The sequence below is a fragment of the Lichenostomus cassidix genome, chromosome 2 (assembly GCF_008360975.1).
Source record: "Lichenostomus cassidix isolate B80296 chromosome 2, HeHo_3.0, whole genome shotgun sequence".
Lineage (NCBI taxonomy): Eukaryota > Metazoa > Chordata > Aves > Passeriformes > Meliphagidae > Lichenostomus > Lichenostomus cassidix.
Genome location: NC_139482.1, coordinates 139,983,289 through 140,005,000, shown reverse-complemented (window position 1 = coordinate 140,005,000; position 21,712 = coordinate 139,983,289). Strand labels below are relative to the sequence as shown.

The 21,712-nt window shown below is 46.4% G+C and overlaps 1 protein-coding gene across 9 annotated transcripts in view; it reads right to left on the bottom strand.

Moving 5' to 3' along the window:
• ZHX2 (zinc fingers and homeoboxes 2) overlaps nt 1-16,505 on the bottom strand; it is a 74,620-nt gene extending 58,115 nt beyond the window's left edge. For 8 of the 9 annotated variants that reach the window (XM_085053491.1, XM_085053492.1, XM_085053485.1 and 5 more), the window contains exon 1: nt 16,341-16,502. The gene's annotated coding sequence lies outside the window, so the exon portion shown is untranslated. Of the gene's footprint in view, nt 1-16,340 lie in introns of all 9 variants that reach the window. The other variant, XR_014850241.1, reaches the window with a different exon arrangement.
• Nucleotides 16,506-21,712: the final 5,207 nt, after the last annotated feature.

The following is a 21,712-nucleotide window of genomic DNA, read 5'->3' as shown; positions in this document are numbered from 1 at the left end:
CCTCCCATATTCATTTTGGGAGAAAACCAAGCCAAAATCACAGCCTTACCATGTACTGGTTTCAAATCAGAACCCACATTCCTAAAGGAGGCCAAGTTGGCCATCTTGATGATTTCTTGTTGATGATCACACCTCATTAGACTTTTACCTTATCTGATGACTTAATGAGGCAATTTCAATAGATCGAATTATTGCACTAATTTTGCAAAAAGCAGTAAGTGACTTGCAACATACAAGCAACCATAAATAAGAGATTAGCAGGTCTGATGTGGCCTCAGCTGGCACATCCTTAGGGATTCCTTTGGAAATCAGTGGTCCTACACTGTACTGACAACCTGAGCCACTCAGGCAGCAACTCATGACCCAGGGACATGAGTGCAACAGTGGAAAAGGAGAGTGCAAGAGGTATGGTTCCAGCCAGGCTATAGGAAAGGTTTTAACTGCCTGCCTGACCTTGTGTAAACTATTTTTATTCCTCAGAGCTTTTACTTAATTCTTGTAACAAAACTTTTCTGTATCACAAACACTGGGATGGGAAATACCCAAGAGGATACCAGGTGCTTGTATTTTAAGAAATACGAGATCAAATAAGCACCAATAAACCACACTCTCCTCTGCTTCTCCAGTGAGGCTGGGGATAACCTTCAAGTATTCTCAAGGACAGAAATGTGTAACTCCAAAATGCTGGGGAGGAAGAGCAGTATTTCAACAAAGGACCTGTAGCAACAGTAACAACATAATCTCGTGAAGGGAGCCAAGGGTTAGAAGCTGGTGTAGAAAGACAGAGTAGGTAGTTAAAATACAACAGTATCCATCTTTAAAGGGGTGAAGCTGTGCTAGGAAGAGGGAAGGGGGTTTCTCTGCCCAAGAGGTAAAGTTGTGCCTTGTTTCCTCTGTCTGCATATTTTTCCACCTTTTATTTTTGGATCTCACAACATTATCCAGCACTAGATGGCACATAGCTAGAATAACAGCCACCCTGCCCTGCTCCTGAGTGCAGCAGCAACACCGGAACCACCCTGCAAAGAAGGAGGGTAAGAGAGAAGAGGCAACATTAAAATGCACCTCCCACCTCTGTTTTACTAAGGAGAATCTGAAAACAGGCCTTTAAAATCTACAGGAACGACTGTCTCAGAAGCACTGCAGCAGCAGAGGAACATCATGTAACCTCATCAAAACGCTGCCCAACGCACAGGGCTATTGAGGCAGAGCCTGGGTCTCCAGGAGCCCAGCACGAGTCCCTCGGAGGCTGGAGCAAGGGTGGCTTCCCCAGCACGAGTCCCTCGGAGGCTGGAGCAAGGGTGGCTTCCCCAGCACAGGCACGCTGTGCCTCGGGGCTGTGCCAGCGCCGCCGCGTCACTCAGGAATCGCACCTCTCCACGCGTTTGGCCAGGACAGCTTTGCTGGCAGGAGGCTGCAGTGTAGGCATGGCTTAACCCCAAGCTATTTTCAGCAGAAGGCGGGATGGGATGCGAGCTCACTTCCCAGCATACAGTACAGCCTGTGTCGGAATACAAAATCCAGCCTTTGTGCCTCGCCACACAGAGCTGCTCAGTCCACCGGAGGCGGGGACCATCGGATGCTGTCAGGAGCCAAGATGCTGATGCCATGAAATAAATGGTTTTATAAACCCCCCAACAGGACAGTTCTCATTGATACACAAACTTTAGATGAGTGCTGTTTTGGGCCCCATCACATCAGGTTAGCGCAGAAGGACCCACCTACACAAGCAGGGCAGTCAAAAGGCCAATTTGCAGTCCTTCAGCCAAGTCAAGCACAATGAATAAACAGCATCAGTGGAAAAAATGAGAAACTAACACATCTCAAAGGAGAAAAGGCCAGGTTTAACAGGTGACCCAGGATAGCCTCATCACAGACTTAACCCAGAGCCATTTTATTTGGCTGGCTGACCTGTTCCCCCATTTCTGCCCATGAACTGGTTTTGCCCTTTCTTCTCTTAATTTTAGGCCTGGATAATATTTTCCTGTGTCAGAATTTACCGTGACTCCAAGCAGCTGCTGGCTGGAGTACCCAGCAATCTAAACACACATGAAAATTTAAGCTAACACTTCCAACCCTGTATGTCACCCCTGAGGACACAGGCAAACACGGATACATCTAATCAACAGCTAGTTTCTACCAAAAATGCTGCAGACTCACAAGTCCCAGTGAACTTCCAGTACCCCATGATCACTTAAAGATCCATGCTAAGACATCACTTCAAAGGCTGGACATTAGAAATCACTTTTCATAAATGTGAACAATAATTTTTATCTTGACACTAGTACACTGCCAGAAATGGAAGATGAATAATGAGTTGTAGCATCCTCTAAAGCACAGTCCAGTTCTCAGTCCTAAAGTGTTGAAATCAGGAATTTGCCCAAGACTGAAAACATATGCTTGTCCCTTGGAAACGTAACTCTCAGCTGAGCAGCACAAAGAAGATACATCCGGAATTTCTCTGCTGCCAGCCACTGTTTTAGTTCATGTTATGATACCAAGAACTGAAAGTTGTTTCTACAAAGAACCCCTCCTTCTTCCAGTTATTTCATAGGTTACAGTAAGTTTCTACTTAGAGTGTTAATTATCACTACATTTTCTCACACAATTGCTACTTGATAATTGATGCGTTTGGCAGTGACAGGACACGGCCCCCAACATTTTGATTTATACTGATCTTCTCTCTGCTCAGAAAGAGATTTCACATCTCTCATCTGTAATTCAGCCTCAAACGCAGAGTTGGAGGAATGGTGTCTGTTTTGGATGGCAGACTCCTCCTAACTACTGAGTAAAAGGTGTGGAAAGGCCCCCAGAACTCAGGCAGAGCTTTGTGCCCTTGCTGAGAGGCAGATCTTCCTCGAGGAAGGGAGCAGCTCTACAAAAGCAGAGGTAATGGCACCCACTGGTAACTAAAAAACACCAACGATCTGCTCCGCAGCCTCCACTGCAGCTGTCTCTAGAAGAGCTGCTCCAGCCAACAGACAGGGACTCAATTCTTTCATCTACCCATTTTCCAGCTTTTGGAGGAATTGCTTCAATAAAGAGTCACAAAAGTAGCTTAAGATCTGGATGTTATTCTTGAAGCAGCAGAATCCCAGAAGTCTTCCCCAGAGACACTTATGCTAGTTTTGAGGGCAAAAGTAGATGGCATTCAGTACAGTGCTGGAATATTCCTGGAGATAAGCGTGACAAGGGAGTCCCGTCAGTGCCTACCAAAATCATACAGGGCACAGCACGACAAGGAAGTGTGGCTACCACATTCACCTTGCCATAGCAGTGAGAAATAAACATTTACTTAAACATTGTTGCACTGAAGGGCTTTGAATTTCTACCCAGGGTCTGCCCCAACACTGTTCCAGCAATTAAAAGGAATGACTCCAGGAGAGAAACCTAGCATCCCTTGCAATTTGATATAATGTGGGATAAAAATGTTCACACTCTGTAAGAAATAATGAGGAAGTTGTACCAGGGAATGCTTCTGATATGGATTTATTTTGCCACTTCAGCACTAACTACAAACCCAGAAGCTCAAAAAGAATACTAAACGTTGGTCATCCCTGACACACCCTGCATCTTCCAAACACAGAGGACCTTTTTTACTCTGAAGGCCAGCTGCATATGGAAAGGTGTTAAGCACTGTAGAGACTGGTCCTCATTCCCGGTGTCATACCTGTTCTCTTTAAAGCATATCTCCCTCCTTTACCAAAAAATGCCTCCCACGTGTATTTGCACCAGTGTTCACTCTGCAGATGGCTGTGGGAAAGAAAGAGATTTTTATCTGTCTAGTGCACCACCAGCTGAGCTGCAGTTGAGATTCATATAGTGGACAGACTCTTTATTGCTGGTAGACTTAAGTGATGAGGTGAACACAGTTTTATCTCCAAACTCTGGATGGAGGGGTAAAATAGCTTCCCTGCTGTTTCTTGGTACCAGACAGAACTAAAACAACTGGCTGCTCCTTCCCAGGGAAAGCACTACTCAATGCTGTGCTCTGTGATCATGTAGGAGCTCTGTTTGGAATGGGACAGGAATGACTTATAGCAGTGGCTTCAGATGAAGCTTAGCCAGTATCCCCTTCTTGCACAGTAACCGGACTTCAATCAAAAGTAGCATTACAGTTTAGGGCAAAACATTTCCATCTTCTGCTGGCTTTCTATTGCTTGGCACCAGGCAAATTGTTCAACTTTTGTGCCTCAGTTTCCCCACTTCTTAAGCGTAATAAAACCTCCTCTGGAGGTATCAATTACACCTTGGTGCTTGTACAGGAGGATGCAAAGGAAAGCACTACAGGAACTAGAGATCATCAATAAAGCATCCAAGACTTGGCCACCAATTCTTCAGCAAACCACCAGCCTACTCAACCCCCTAGAGCCAGCTGTGCAGCACTAGCTCAGAAAGCCAAAAAACAGAAAGAAACTGCCAGCTTCTTCATATTCATGAGCTCTTTAATAATGCTCAACAAAACTTGGAGGCATGTTCTCTGCTGTTGCTCTTACCCTTTTGCACAGCGAGCAAGTCATAAATATTTCATGGGAAGAGTCCAGAAAATTTGCAAGATTGGTCCTAGCCTTTTACAGCATTAATGAGCAGGCCATTAATAGTTAATGAAGCAGCTGCTGGTGATCTCAGAGGTAAAGGCAAGACGAGACTAGTAGTGTTTGCCCATTCACTACAATGTGATAATGTAAGAGAATGGCTTGATCCTTCTATCAAATTCTCCCCATCACAGCAAGACCCAGAAGCTGATCACAAGGACTTCCAGCAGAACCACATGCAACCCCCTGCCCCTCTGCTGTCACCCAGCAGGGATGGAGGATGCTTGAAGTGGTCTGAACCCCATCCTGATGCTCTGAGCACATTTGTGGGACTGAAAAGGCCTCAGTGCTGTGCCTTAAATACAAGAGTAATGCTCCAGACACTTAACCAGGTAGGACCACGCAGTGCCTATGTGCAGGTGTGTGTGTGCACCCCATAGCCATACATATGTAAAAATTTCAAAAAAAAGAGAGGGAGTTGAGGCCTTTTAAAGGACTCAACTGTTTGTTCAAAGCTGCACTCTAAAAGCCAAATTCACAATACAACTGGGCAGCCAACTTCAAAGAACAGTTTCTGTGACTTCAGCCTCAGGATGCAGGAAGGACTCTGGTGAAAAGGTATTTTTGCTGTACTTACTCTTTCGTACATCTGAACTGACATCCCTTGGCTGCATAGTTGCAGACAGGAAAGCACATCACCTTTTGGCAACTCTGCTTGCCAGAAGCTTTACCAAGGAAGGGAACCACTGGCCAGGCTGCTGGGAGCAACTGCAGCCCCTGCAGCCCATGCAGGGGCAAAACAAAAGGGGATGGCGGGAAGAATTGGGTAAAAGTTGGACACTGCCAAATTCAATTTCCTTCGTTTTATCCCTGCCAGCATCACTGATTTTTAAAGGATTTGTGACGTTTGTTTCTGTCTGCCTCCACATTCACGTGTATGTAGGTCTACACATACACAAATTTCAGCACAGTAACTTCCTACTGGTCTAATGAAAACAGGGTGTGTAGAGATCCCCACCACTTGTGTTCTGGAGAGTGGTTAATCTGACCCAGTGCATGCAGGAATTCAACACCACGAATCAAACACACTAAAAGCAGTTTGTGTCAGTCCTGCTGGCCCCAGGAATAATCAGTCTCCTGGATTTCAGCACACATCACACCCAGTTTGTCACAGATTAAGCCTTTTCTGTGGTTTTCTAGCAGGGGTTTGCACAAAAAGCAAGGATTGGTAGCAGAGAGGCTCTCTGAAGACTCCCAGGAGGATAGGGACAGCACAGACCCACCTTCTTCAACAGCTAACTGAGCAATCTGAGTATCTCCCTTTTATGTAAGTGTCCTTAGCACAGAGTGCAAAAGTTCATCTGTTCTAGCCATTCAGGACTGGCAGTCAAGAGCCTTGCATTCACAGGGAAGAGAAAAAGGAAAAGAAAAGCTTAATCTCAAAGTTACAGTCTTAATTCCACCCTCCAAACCAGAGAAGTTTTAGTAGGGCAGTAGTCAAAGGCAACTGCAGCACTTTGTCAAATAATTAACTACGATTTGCCTAATCCATCCACAGGTTCTCACTGAGACAAAAAATTTCCCCATCAACACTCCACTCTCACCTAAGCAATGAGCTTCCTACAGCACCTCCTGGGATAATCCTCTAGTTTTTAACAAAACTGGTCCTTGACTTTTCTCACCTTCAAACATGACTCTGCCTGCTGCTTTCAGGGCAGATCAAAGGCAACCTTAGTAGATCCTTACTACACTAAGACATAAAATAAATTTGTTAAATTAAATTTAAAGTAATTATTTTATTCTGCAATTTTATTAAAAACTATCATTTGCCAAACATGCTCTGGGAAAAAATTACTACTCAGACTTATAATAAAGTACATAATTAGCAAGGAATGTATACTGCCTCTTTTTAAAACACATAGCATGTATTGCTCCTTCATGCTTTGAGTGGGGAGTGTCTTAAAGTCGTTATAAACATTGATTCAAAGACATTAATACCTTGAACTATTTAAATCATGTTAAGGATGAAACTTCACAAAGGGCTATTCCTCACTCTCACACCATCTATTTTACATTATTTAAGAACAATATTTTAAAACAGGAGACAAGTAAAAAAAAAAGTCGAATGACCAAAAAAACCTACCCAACCTCAAATGTTTCTTAATCAACTTCCTATTAGCTGCCTGTTTCATTTAAAAAAGAAGAAAAAAAAAAGGTTGGTATTTTACCTTCTCCTCCAGCTACACTGCAAAATTCTCAGTGCTAAGTGTGTGTTAAATTTTCTGTTTCCAACCCTCTGAGAACTTATTTTTCACTGATTTTACAACACAGCAAAGGGACATGGGCCATTCATGCACTAGCCAAAAATTAATCAAGCTGCAACCCCACACAAACCAAGCGGCCACAGCGGAAGTTGAATAGTGTTTCAAAATGAGTATCTGTAGGCTGCAAAGACCAATAATAAAAGGTTGCAAATCACGGTCCCTTTCCACTGGTGTGCAGACCAGCAATCATGAATTTGAGCAGAAGAAGGCTGTCTCAGCCAATGTGTGACAGAACCTCAGCATGGGAACTCTTCTGGAAGATGCTACAGCAAAGCCTAGATACACAAACCAAACACTGACCTTGCAGCACACAGTATGAGCCTCCACCCTGAGACTCAGTAAAAGGGTCAGGACAAGAGAGAAGAAACAAATAAAACCCCTATCTGTACAGGGATGAACAAAACACAGGCAGATTAAAATACAGAATAAAATAAGTAAAGCATGTCAGATGAAAACTTGAACCAGTGTAAGTGGTCCTACTACTTGTGCCAGTGAGAGGCAAATAGGAAAGGATGCCTTGAGTGCAAGGCAGATAACTGAAGAATACCAAAAATCGAATTTCAGCCTTGGCTGCAGAAATCAATACAGAGAGGAAACTCAGGTATGATTTCAGCCTTCCTGTGCAAATACATGATTCAAAATGCATCAAACTAGATCTCACACCACTCCACACAGCATATCTAAAAGCTAAAAGTGTGGCAGAGCCCAGGTGGTATTTCCCATCTCTCTTGCTGTCTGCTACCTTCTGTACATAAAGCAGCCTGCAAAAAACCACAAATCCTTTACCATACAATACTGCATACCGTTTAAATCACCACCAATTTTGGGACTGCAGCTTCTTTTAAATACCCAATATCTCCTTGCAAAGTACCTCGCACACATTTCCCAGAGTGCTTCCCATTCAATCGCACATTTCAAAGCAGATCCCTCACTCACCAAGTACCACAACAGTGCTTTCCCCGCAGATGGAAAGGTGCTTTCCTTGTTTTGTAAGTGCCTAGCCACAGCAAACTCCTGTTGGGATGCAGATGGAGCTCTTTAAAAAATGCAGGGTGGGAACAGGCTGGTAGGTGAAGAGGTGAAGGAAGAGGGTACCATAAAGAAATTAAAAATGCAAACCATGTGCTCAACTATAATCTTCATCCTAAACTGGGAAAAGGGTGCAGACAGGGATTTGTGGACCTTTTTTTTTTTTTTTTTTTAAATTTAGAACCCTGTAAGTCCCCCAGAATTTTTGTGGGAGAGCTGCAGAGGGCTCAACATAGAATTGAAGCCAGCTGCCTGCTCATCCCTGGCACCCTAGGGCTGTAGACCCTGAGGTTGAAAGCACTCACCCTTGAGCACTTTGTGGTGAGAACAAGACCATTCACGGCTCACCAAGAAGCGAGAACAGCGCAAACAAAAACGAGTTCAGATTTCAGGAGATTAAATCCACCAACTTGGTGCTCTGATTTGTTGCTGGAGAAGAGATGGGTCTGGAGCTAAGATCATTCCTATGTACAAGCTCTTTTCAGCATAAATAATATATTGTGACACTCCTCTCGTGACTCGGACACATACTGAGTGTTTGCATGCTCTCCTGGACCATCACACAGAGGGTAAACACATAAAAATAAGGTTGATAAGCCCAAGATCCAGGCTAACAGGACAAGCAAACAGAATCTAAAGCACTTCAAGTATATTTAGGGTTGAAAGCAAAATCCTTCAGAGAGCTAAGACTTTTTTCCTTGATCTGATTAAGTGTGGATCTGGAAACTTGTGTTTGCCTTGAGCAGTATTTCCCAAACCACCTCATCCCCTTGACATCACCAAGGCACACAGACAAGGTACCAACAGATACATACAGGAGGGGCATCCTGTGAAAATTATTTTAGAAATAGCAAAATTACGAGGATGCTCTAACTCTAGAAAGACATGCCAATTTAAAAGTAGTGCAGGAAAACAGTTCCCTCCAAACACTTCACTCTCCCTTGTCACTCCAACGGTTTTAAAACACACATGGAGCTGACTCTTATGCTGAAGAATCCCAGACAGGCAGAGGGAAGTAAAGGCTCCCTTAGGCAGCACTTTACTCTGAATTTATTCATCACCATTTGTACCTGGAAACTTCCTACCTGGCATAACTGGGCAGAATCCTGCAGGCCCTCAGTGGCCACCAGCCCCTGCCCTCAGCATCCTGGCAGGGGCATGCTGGGGACTGACACATTTGCCACCTCTTCCATGTGGCAATCCCTGGTACTTTCCCTGGTTTGAAAAGCCCATGGAAAGCTTTTTAAGCATCATTCATTTTAAGCATCATTTTAAGCCAGCTTTCTCAGCTGGCTTCTCCAAGAAAACTAAACCTAGCCCTCAAAATGGTCACACAGTGGAGCTGGTACCTTCCTGGCAAGATGCTTCACCCGAGCACAGACTGGGAGGACCTGTGCCTTAGGCTAAAGCCCAGGTAATAGAGCTTCTGTGTCACAAAAAAAGAAAGGATGCAAAGTCCTGAGAGATGAGGAACAGATCCCAAAAACCTGCAACTGCAAGGTCATGACTCCTAGTACTGATTATCACTCGATGGTAATGAAAAGCAGCATCGCAATGGTGTCAGGCTGCAAGAGATGACATGGGGATGCCAGATAGTAAATACATGAGTGATAAAGGACTCTGTAAATACCTTTGGCTGAGCAAAAGGAGGAGACTGGTGTACTGGTCCCACGGGTGGGAGCAGTGACAGCCATGTGGACTTCCAGCCAGGCAGCCAAGTGCTCTCCCCAGTAGGGAGCTGAGCACTCAAACAACTCCCTCGCCTTTCAATCACATGGAAATAAACAACACTCTTCACAGAAGACCAGGAAGGGGAATCTCTTTGGAAAAAATGCAGAAAAAAACAGCTTCGGGGAAAACGTGATTCTTTGGGATAACCCCATCTCCCACAATTTTCAAGAAAGCTGTACCAAAGCCCGGAAGACAACAAGCACCAAAGCCTTTAACAGCAGTGTGCTCCCAGCATATCATTTAAATAAATCAGTTTCTGGAGAGACAAAAGACAAGGAAAAACTCCCTGTGGTGCCTGACAGTTTGTGCTCAAGAGGATGCTGAAAAAAAAACCCCACAACGAGACATATTTGCTTTTGAGGTGGGCGGTAGGAAGAGGGGCGGGGAAGGCATATCCCCAGAAACACTTGAGGCCAAAACCATCAGGACTTTCCTTCATTTTGTGTGAAAGTGAATCAGCAGTGCTCAGCCAGCCTGGCAGCAAAGCTCAGAGATGCTGACGCTGTCTGCTTTGTACTGGTTCTCACTGGCATGAGAGGAGGCAAAAACCTCCCTGCACCACTTCCCAGGCCACCAGCCCGGCACACTTTGAAACCCTACAAAATTTAACTGCTTCCAACTGGTATCCTCTTGAATTTTTGTCTTGCTAATAAGATTTAAGAAAAGAACAAGTATTTTCCCACTCCTGCTATTTAAGTGAAGTGCAACATAAAGTAACTGAAACTAAAAAGCATGAAATTAGGTTGAGAATTGTAAAAAATAAATGTCCAAAACTTGGAGTGAGAAAAGGGATCACAGGCAAGGGAAGGGGCACAGAGCTCTTGACACATACTGGTATTTTATTAAATCCCTCTGAGAGTGCCTTCAGCAGCAGCTCAGAATCTGCTTTTTTTGGGTGGTATTAAAAAAACCCCAAACCACAAATAAAAAGATTCTACTTAAAAAGAAAGAAACCACATTCTTCCCTATACAGTCTTACTCACAGGACTTCCTCCTCCACTCATCAAACTGGACAAGAGATTAAGTAACACTGAATCTGAGGCTTCCTTAGTTATGGTCACTGCCTCAAAAGAAGCAAGAAAATATCTTTCCATGTGTTTGTTCGTTGGGGTTTTTTGTTTGTTTTAGGCTCCAGTGAGTGAAATATGAAGTTTGAACACTTACTAGAAAATTGTGGGAAAAATATACAATCAACTACAAAAGAGAAGCCAAAATAAACAGGTAATTGGAGGTTGCAAGTTTAAAAAAATATTTAAGAGGGGAAATAAGGTTAGAACAGGAACAATGAGGGGGGAAAAGGGAAGGAAAACCCAAGATTTCGGACTTCTAATAGAACATGAAAAGCAGTGCAAGACATGCCACGCCCCCCCACTGCTCCCATAAAATTAATCGTCCCCTCCACCAGTGCCAACTGGGACCACACTGTAAATCACAGCATCAAAATGCTACAGGTTAAAAGCTAACACTAAAGATTTGTATCTCTACACATCACTTAAGAAAGCAGGGAGAGAAGCAGGGGGCCGTTTCTGTGCAAAGCCAAAGCTAAGGGTTTGCTAAGTGGAGTAACACAAGGCAAGTAACTTTGCTTTTCATCTTGCATCATTTTTCCAGGAAAGAAGATGAATTTCAGGCTGTGGATGAGTTTCCCAAGTGAACTGAAATACACAGTGGGCAGACAATGGCAATCTTGTGGAAACTCCGTGACTTGCACAGAGCCACTTGCACAAAGCCCCATTCCTGTGATGCAGAGCCTCCAGGGTCTGTACCTGCAGGAGGGTGTGAGCTTAACTCAGGCCTAACTCCATCAGTAACAGGAGCTTCCCAGAGGGGAGGGTTGATGTGCAGACATCAAGAGCTGAACAAGCACATGACAGCAGGCATGTCTGCATGGGCATATGTCATGTCAGGTCTGCACTGCTAACGCTCACCATGCAGCGGTACCAGCCCAGGGCAGGACGTGTCACTGTGCTGGCAAAACCCATGAGCTGCTACCAGCAAAGGGACATTTTTGCCAGTGTCATGAAATGAGACAGGGCTGGGATGATAAACCCCCTATCAGCACATTCACCAGGAGAAAGTTCTTGATGTGCTCATAGGATGCTGACCAGACCAAAGCTCCTGTGTGCTCCACGGCTCTGGGTACCCTGCCTAATGAGACATCAAACATGCACACTCACACATTCTACCAAAGCTTGTAGAGATGGGACAAGGAGCAATGGTTTTAAGCTGAAAAAGTGTAAGTTTAGATTAGACATAAGGAAAAATTTGAAGATCCCTTTCAACCCTCAGGCTGGGCAGCCACAGACAAAGGCCACATGAGACACAGACCCACATGATTTCAGAGCTTTTGAACCATGCAGATGCAAACTGAATCCAAGGGTGAGCCTGGGCCATGGTACTGTTTAACTCATAGACTATGTGGGTGGGGGGTGTGGAGATCTGCAAACTCCTCCCAGTAAGTCTGTAAAAGTTAATTTGAGAGGCAAGCAAGTGGTGAGCAGGCTTCACTTTGCTAGATCAGGTCCCCGCTGGACAACAACCTGGAGAAGATACAAATGTCAGATGTTGCTGGGGAGGCTTGTCCTCAGAGCAAAGCTGAATTCCCTGCTGGTGTCCTCTTTCAGCATCCAGCACGTGTACACATCCCTGGCCAACCCACAAAAGGTTGTCAAAACTCACTGCAATCTCACCCCCTCCACTCCTGATGTGCGATTTCTAACCATGCAGATCACCTTCTTCCCCATTTGCTTCACCTGTTCCAGATCACCTTCTTCCCCATTTGCTCCCCAACCTTTCCTCCCCTGTCAGCCCTCCAGATGGCAAAGGCTCCCCTCTGTCAAGCACTGACAGGAGCCTTCCCACTGCCCCACTCGAGGCACTGCCCACTGCAGACCAGGCATATGCAGTCTCATCCATGAATTCAAGGGGATGTTGCATCATAATTCATCTCCTCAGCTACCAGCATCCCCCAGGACAACTTTTTTGAAGTCCTCTCCTGGTTGCCAACACCTAAAACTTCTCTCCTTGCCTGTGTCATTCTCTCTCTGCTCACTAACAAAACCCAGCCGTCTGAGCCTTCTGCAGTGCTTAACACACAAAATCATTTTACACCTCTCCCTTGGTTTCACCAGCAGACTCACAATACTGGTCACTCTACATAAACCCAGTTACAGAAAATTCAGTTTTCACTTTAGAAACCAGTCTGGGGTCTCACGGCTCTGAGAAAAGCTTTCCAAATGCATTGTCTTATTTTCAAACTCACAACATTTCGAAACAACCGCAACAGCTTATTTTTTAAAACAAAACAACCAACCAAACATCCCTTCTGCCTTGCAAATGCACGGCAGTTTTGGGGAGAGGGCTGGCTTAGTGATTTCTTAACTGTCTCTGGAAGGCAAGGCTGGAATGGAACATTCTTCCCTTCATCATCCAAGCACCCAACTTACTTTGTTTCTGTTTTGCTACACCTTCACAAACCAAACTCTCAAATACTATCCCACATGAAAAGTATTTGAAGCATTCTGGAAATCAACAGCTCTTTCAGCTTTTCAGAAAAACCCCCAACTTACTGCTAACCCTGGGATTGAACTGTATAATTACACCCTGTAAACTTCAGATCTATTTTTGAAGGGTTGATAAAGCAAACTAACCATAAATGTTAGTTCCAGATGATGTGACACACGTAAACACACCTTGACAGAAGAGCAGCAAATATTTTAATGGCTTTAGATTAAAGCCTTCATAGATTATTTTAATGCCAACTTTTGTTTATGACTTTACTTTCAGTATGAACAGACACCATCATGCACATGTGCAGTAACTTTTAGGGAAAGAACACAATTGCTGAATTACCCTCACACTTGAAAGAAAGTCAAAGTACAGTTACACTCCACGCAACATGTAAATGCAGCTTTACCTGACAGCCATGGGAATTCTGTTGTGACACTATATGTTTCTGAACAAATTCTAATTAAAAGACCCTTTTGATTTATTTTCAGTGGATGTTTCCATTCCTTAAGTGGACACAAAGCAAAATAATTTAGACATGGATCAAAACATTCCAAAACCAGAAGAGACTCCAAATAGTATTTCTGAGGATCATCCAAGTTAGGGCAAAGCAAAAGGGAATAAAACCTGAAGATGTCGCACATGCAAATACAGTGATGTCATGCCTGGCATTAAAATCTTTGTCTTTTATGAGGATGAGCAAAACCTGCTGTGTTCTCATTCCAGCCTGGAGCAGTTTGAAACTGGTTTCAAAATGCAAAAAGAAGCCAGTAACTTTACTATATTTAATGTTGGCTTTTTTTCACTTTTAATAAAAACACAATAAAACTTTCCCCCCACAAGAAGAAAGAACCGAAATGTGACACTACAAATTTGGGCTGTTTCATATAATGGATTATTCATTTTACAGACACTGTCTAGAAATTGTTGATTGTAACTAGAGTAAAAAGAAAAAAAAAAAAAAAGCAAGTGGGACATTGAGAGAAAGCGACTGGAAGGAGTGTGCTATGTTCAAACACTGACAGCAGGAAATGTCCTGTGTGACAAAACTCTGACAGGTGAACTCTTGGGGTAGACAGGCAGGAAAAATGTCATTTTACAAAGGTGAGTAATCACAAGGTCTTTGGGCTGATAACTGAGCTATACACACCTATCCACGCTTTCTGGCACTGAGTTCATCACGGATACAAGAAGAGAGGACAAACATGGGAGAGCTCTTGGCCACTGCTTTCTGCGGAAGCCTGAGGGGATAAACATGCATACAGGGGCAAAGTAAAACAAGGACCAGCCAATTCTTAGCATTTATATTCTTCCCAATTGCTGGCCAGTACCTTGCTTTCCCTGGTCTGGAGATCAGTTTGCAATTCTGTGTTTCAAAGAGCTGCTCAGTTCATACAACATACTGAAGCAACATCTACATTAGAAAGGCTGCACCAGGACAGAAACGTATTACACTGGCAAAGCACTTCGGTCACAGATACCTCTTAAACAATAATATTGCTCATCTACTTGTCTAATAAAACCACGGCAGCACACACCACTCGTAATTCACACGCCATTTCCCAGTAAGGCTGCATGCACGAGGTTTCTGCTAGAGACATCAGACCTCCTCTAGTCACATCTGTGCCTGGACGACCACCCCATTCCCAGCCAGGAGGAACAAATCCCGCACAAAGTTTAAAAAAACAAAGAGCAACTCATTGATAGCCTTGTGCTGTGACCCTGCTGCTGCTGCAGAAGATGTCCTGTGCTGCCAGAGGTGCAGCTTCTCAAGGCACTTCACTCTGCCACTCTCACCGCTGCTCCCCACTCTGCTGCTGCGGGAACCAGCGGGCAGCAGCTGCTGATGCCCAAACCTGACCACCAGCTCACCTTCCCACCCAGCCACGAATCCTCCTCTTTCCTCCCATTCCTACTTCTTTTTGCTCTCCATCTTCCAATCGAAACTTTTGCTGCGTTGCCCTGCACTGCAGGACCGTCACAAGTTCACAGGGTTTCGAAGGAGCACCTGCCCCCAGACAGGATGGGGAGCGCCATCGGAGAGGTGCTCGGGCAGCCGAGGGGGAGGAAATCAGAGCCATGCCCCGCCCCAAGGCCGTCTCCCTCAGGAGGGATTCCCAGGCTCTGAGCGAACAAAAGTGCTCAGGGAAAAAGCTGGGCATACTGATACCCCGGAGTCAGACAGGTACATCCCTGTATCATTTCCAAGTTCTATTCCCAGCAAACGGGGCGGGGGAATCAGTGTCCTTCCCTGTCGCCTTCATCTCAGAGGGAGAGAGAGAAGGGGGGGGAGAAAAAAGGAGACGATTCTGTGATGTTTTTGGAAACCGGCTGAAACAAACGGGAAAGTCACCCCTCATTAAAAAAAAAGTGGATGCAAGGTGCCAAAGCCCGAATTTCCTCTAAATCTCCTCGTTCCGGAGAAAATAAAATGCCACAAGAAGGCAGAGCCCTTCACCGGGGGTGGAGGGATGGAGCGGGGCGCCGGGCTCTGCCCCGCCGCGGTCCCGGCTCGGTGCCGCCGCTCCCCGCAGCCACCGGCAGCGAGCCCCGCGCCACGGGTGGGAGGGGGGCTGCCAAAGAGGGCAGGGAGGGCAGGAGGGGGAAAAAAAAATCAAAAATTAAACCAGAAGAAAGCGCTGCCAAGTGCGGCCGCGGGCGCGGAGCCACGCGCGGCGGCGGCGCCGGGCCCCTCCCGCGCCCCGGGGCGGCTCTGCCCCCCCGGCCCGGCAGCCCGCGGCTCCTCGTCAGGGACCGCGCTGACAAAATCCCCTGCTCGCCTCTACGTAACGCCCTGTCGAAAGCGGACGCCATATTTTGTGTTGCTGATGTCGACATAGACAAACGTAGACATGTTTCCCCCCCCCTCCTCCTGCTTTCCCCCCTTCACCCAAACTTGCGATCGGGAGGCGGCGGGGAGCGGGAGAAGGGCGAGGGGAGGGAGGCTGCATGGCCAAAAATGAGAAATATAGCTAAAAAAAAATAAAAAGCCCACCCCGAACAATCCTCCCGGCTCCCACCCCCGGCGGTCTCCCCAGCCCCCCCACCTCCCGGCCCCCGCCGAAGTCCAGGGAACCGGACAGTTTCTTGCGGGAGGAAAAGTTGGGTGCGAGCGGTCGGGGCGGGAGCGCCGGCGAGCGTCCGTGCGCAGGGAGGGGGCGGCTGGGGAGCGCCGCGCACCGGGGGAGGGGGCCCCGCCTGGGAAGTTTCCTACCTGCGCCCAGGGCGGCGGCACCGACTGTCCCGGGCGGAGCGGCACCGGGGCTCCGCTCCGCGCCGCTCCGCTCCGTGCGCCGCCCGCGGCCGCGGGACCCCGCGCCCCCCGCCCCCGCCGCGCCGGCCCGCGGGGAACACGCGCGCCCCGCCACGCGCGCACGCACCGGCCCGGCCCCGCCGCGGAAAAAAAAAAAAAAAGGGAGAAAAAAAAAAAAAAAGGAGAAAAAAAAAAAGGGAAAAAAAAAGAGCCCTCGATCGGCGGGGATCTACGCCAAACCCCACATGATCTCTGACGTCAGCCTGCGTATTTGCATACGATACCACCGCCGGCGCGGCCGCCGGGGTCCCTCGGCGCGGCGGAAAGTTGCGCGCGGGGCCGCGCCCCCCCCAGCGCCCGCCCGGCCCGGCCGCGCCTCCCGCCGCTCAGCCCCGCCAAGTCTCCGCGCATCCCCCGCCCCCTGCCCCGAGCGTGGGCGCTCCGCTGCCCCTGTGGTGACACCGCCGGCCCGTGCCCGGCCCGGCCGCTGGCATCGCCGGTCCTCGCCGCTTTCCCCGTCCCGCTCCACGGGTGGAACCACACGGACCCTCCGATCATCCAGGGGGAGTCGGGGCTCGCAGCGGGGCATCCCCGCCCCGGCCCCGGGCGGTGCGAGCGGTGCCAACGCCGAGGGGGACAGGGACCCTTGTTAGAGGGGCTGGGAGTGAGGACCCTCGGAGCAGTATCACGGGGGCTGGACCTCCCCGTGTGGGGATGGCAGCGGCTGGACCCTCGTTCTAGGACGTGGGGACGGGAGCACCATCTCTGCGTCGCATCCCTGCTGTAGAGACGGCGGGGGCAGACCCCGCTATGGGCACGGCGACCGGATCCTGGGGGTCTGCGGGACGCTGTGCCGTGCCGTGAGACTGCCCCTCGGAAACGGGCCACATTACCCGGGGAGGAGGGAGGCACTTCATCTTCTACAGAGGTTTTCCAAGCCACAGTCTTTTGGGTGGGCTTCAGTCGGTGGTTGTTTGTTGCTTTGAAGAAGGTGGTGTGTATTTCCAAGGGATGCTACTGCAATCTCTGCTCCTCTGCTGCAACGCGGGAATCCTTTCCCCAATTTAAAACTATCGTTGAACTCTTTGCCTTTCTTCCAAAGAGACGTAGACAGATAGGACCCAGGCTATTTTCTGTTTACTTCAATGAATTAATTAAAAGAAATAATTTACCGATCGTATCTTGCTATTAGATAGCAGATCTTCCAACAAGTCCGGGCTAATAGGACTTAAGAGTAGCATAATCTCACTCTAACTTCAGGGGTGTGCTATCTAGATGCGGCATCTTTGATTAGATCGCATTAGATTAATCTTTTAATTGTATACTTAGTGCTCTACAGGCTTTAAATCTCGGCTTGCTTCGGCTCTCACCCTGCCCCGTGTCACCAGCGGGGCGGCCAGCCTGCAGCCCTTAACCCAGCTGAGTAACTTCGCTGAGCAACATTTTGTTTCCCTTCCTCGAGTAGGGCTGGGGACTGGGGACCGACTCGTGTTTGAATGTCAGACGAGGAGCTCTAAGTTACTGCAACTGAATAATAGCAGAAGAACGTAAATATGTCAAAGCAGTGTCAAGAGATTTCTTTGCAGGGATACCCTTATCTGAGTAGGCGTGTTTTTGACTGCCTGATTGAGTACAGTCTCTCCCTGTAAGTATTTGATAACAGGATGGATTCCTTCCTTGCTGCCACCAGCCCCGAGATTTCTGCTAACTTTTCCCTCTTCTTTCCAGATGGAAAGTGTTAGGCAGGGAGAAGCTTGGGCATCCTCTCTGCACTTCTTGGGGGCACAGAGGATGCCCCTTAAAGCTTGCTGATGCTGCTCGTCAAACTCCGGTGCTCGTCTCTAGAACTGTTGGTGTTTTTGATTTTTTTTAATGGAAATTTCTTTTTCTTTTAAGTATTACTGAATGTATTTTGTTTAACTCTTCAGTAGCTGTCCAGCCCTGAAAGTGTTTCTGATTTTTGAGTACTCCGGTGCAAAAGAAGAGTTATTTTAGGGCGCAAAGATTTTCCCCTAGAATATACTTTTTTCTAACTGTCTTAAATTCCTTTTCTACGATCTGGAAAAAGAGTCAAGCCTAAGTGTTTTAATAAGACTACTATACTTTTGAGTATCAAATGTTCTTGAAAGGGTGGATCAATGGAAAAGTAGGTGAAAAATCATCTGCTTGCTATTGTCTTCATTGACACGTACTTTAAGGCCTGTTTAGCTTTTTTTTGCATTTCGAAATGCAGAATGGCTCTTTGACTGATTAGGTGATATGGCAGCTAATGCTGTCTTTCAAGTGCAAAAAAGGGCTGTCAATGGGAGGGTGCAGGATTTCAGACCTTTAGCCCGGGTTGTAACAAGGACAGTTCTAACCTGAGACCAAAGAGATCCCTGCACCAAGTAAGGCCCGCAGTGAGACTTAGCCACTTTCCCCAAAATCGTGGATGGTGCCACACAAATTAGGAGCTGGAAGGTCATTAAAAATGAGGCATAATTCACTGTATTTAAGATGAAGATGTGGGTTTAAAATTGGAGCAGTTTATATTATCATCCTAAATGAATAAACTAAGGACTACTTTTTGAGCAGCTGTGTATTCAATGTTACTGCTAGAGAACCTGCTCACACTGTGTAATCTAACTGCCTGTGTGTGATTTGGCATTTTCCCACAAAGAGGTGCAAAATATAGTGCACAGAGATAGGTTTCATTAATGTTTTTGTCTTGGTCATCAAATTCCTCCTCTGAATCTTGAGCAGTGGGACAAACAGGCTGTGTGGCATCCTTGCCCAGATGCTGTCCTTTATGAAACTTGTAGTTGGTCGGGTAGCTCTGATTCTTTCAAATTTAATTGAAGTTAAGTGAAACAATCAAAGGTTTACTGAGGGATGGGAGAACTGTGTTGAAAATTAGAGTTTATAATTACAAAAACCTTGATTCCTTGTGAAATCACATAAGAAAAAAGTATCAGTGATGAATGCAATTCAAATATTCATACTAAGTCTCAGTATGTAATTCATTTATAAAAACCTAACATTAACATGATGCACGGTAACATAACAAAATGGAAATTGCTTTTGCAGAATATGCAAAAGGAAATTTGCAATTTTAAATTTCTTTTGCATAAGGCATCTCTTTTTAATTAATAGCACAATGAAAGCTACATTGATTACAAAGCGCAATGAACATGCATGCACAATTTCCCAGGAAAGTGAGAGCAGAGTACTTGCTTGCTTTAAATCTAGTGCCCTCTCTGTTCCTTCTGTGCACTGTCTCTGGATTTAAAGTGACATCTGCTCCATAAAGCCCTCAGATGAAGTTGCAATTTCGTCTATGAAATAATACCTTGGTCAGACATAATGAACTGTGTACTGATACGTATATATATTTTTCTTAGGTGTGGAGATGAGTGTCTGACATATGTATTGTCACATACATTTCAGCCTTTTTCATCTTAATGTTTTCTTTCTGACTGTTTAATCCTGTGAAATTGCAGGCTGAGTCAGCATTACAGATCTAATTCCCTGTCTTGGAGAGGTGCAGCTCTGAATTTTGCTCTGAAGATACTGCGTAAATATTGTAAAAGAGTGTACATCCTCTAAGAGCCACAACAGAGGCAGGCAAATAAAATAAGTGATTTTTGCTGAATGCATGGCTACATGTTGCTCATTTTTACACTGGCCTAACTCTGTGAGATCAAGTGGAGTTTTGCCTACAAGACATAGCAGCAAATGGGTAGGCTGTGAGCTTTGGAATGGATGTGTTTGCTTCTCCCGGGGCAGGTGAACCAGCCCTTGGCTGGGGGACCAAGCTACTGCTTTAGAGCTGGTTTTGGGAAAAACCAAGCTCAGTTTTCATTGCTTATTTTACACCTTGCTCCTACCTCCTCTTCCACTTGATTCTTCTAACCTTACACGGGTATAGCAATTTGCTGGCTCTCTGTTTTTAATACCAGCTCAGTAGTGGAATCAGGCTTCCTATACAATCAGAAAGAGAAATTAAGGTAAAAACAAATTGAAAAGAAGTCAGCAGACAAACACTGCTACCTTTATTCCCCTCTCTTGTGGAGACCTTGATCTGTGCGCTGAGGGCAGGAAGCTGTGCTTGACTAGTGGTGTGCACATCAATGGCTGAGAAACAAAGCTCTTCAGCCTATTTTCTTTTTTTTTTCCCCCCACCCCAGCAAAACAGCTTCCCAAAGCAAGCTTTCTCCTTTGCTAAAATGCTTTGTCGCTCCTATCAGTGTTCTCAATCACCGGGGTGTGCAAATACAAGCTGAAGTAGTAAGCACCGATCAGATGTGCTGTCTACAAAATGAGATGTTAATATAAATGCACAGAAAAGGAAGACAATATCAAAGTCTGATCCAATTATAAGGGCTGATCTTATGATTTGTAGTGCCCTTAAGCTGGGGGAAGCTGTCAGAAGGCAGGATGCCTCCCCTCCTGTGAGAAGGGCTGATGGGGAAGATTAGTTGCTAAGCCTGGATGGAGAGAATCCCCTGAACACAACCTCCCTAAGCATTTGCACTCATCGCCTGAGCTTAAGATGGGTCCTGGCAAGAGGCACGCAGGCATCTGTCTTTTTCTGTTTCAAAAACTCCAGGAGAGCTGATCACTTATCACGGGAACCATCTGGCTTATTCTTAGAGAGATCAACAGTTAGTCACTGAATGAACAAGGAACAAGCTGCATTGAAGTCTGCTCTCCCCATTAAATATGAGGACTCAGCCCAAGGTCCCTGAAACACCACGTGCTTTGCCTGCTGCAGGCGGAAGGGAGAGAGATTTAATTCTGCCTTGAGGTTGCTGAGCTGCTGTCATGTGGAAGAGAGCTGCTTTGGTGAGCCAGGGGATGTCGGCATCTCTGCAGTGAGCTGTGGTGGCCATGGGGTTGGGGACCCGAGGCTTTGCTTCCTCAAGGTCACCTCTGCCGGGGATGGAGAAACCCGAGGAGGGAGCAGGGCTGCACCATGGCTATCTGGAAAGCTTGACACCATCTGCTCTGCCTCTATTGTTTACTGTTGGTCTCAGTTCCCAACTGCCAGAGCAATAGGTGGGAATGGGTTCTCATTGTGTGAGAGAGGTGCTGAGGATGCAGGACAAGGCCAGTGCAGGCTGCTGTGGGACAGGGCTGCTGGCCTGGGAAAGTTAGGGAGCCAAGGTGTTTCACTCTTGCCCTAGAGGGGTAAAAGTCCACCTTGTACCTGAAAGGATACAAGCACATCTGTGTGACTCTGGGCTCTTTAAGCTTTATTAAGGACCGTAGAAGTAACTGAGCCAGCTCCTTGCTAAAAACTTCTGAAGTCAGGCCACTGTACTTCCCCTTGTGTCAGGCAGTTAGTGTTTTAA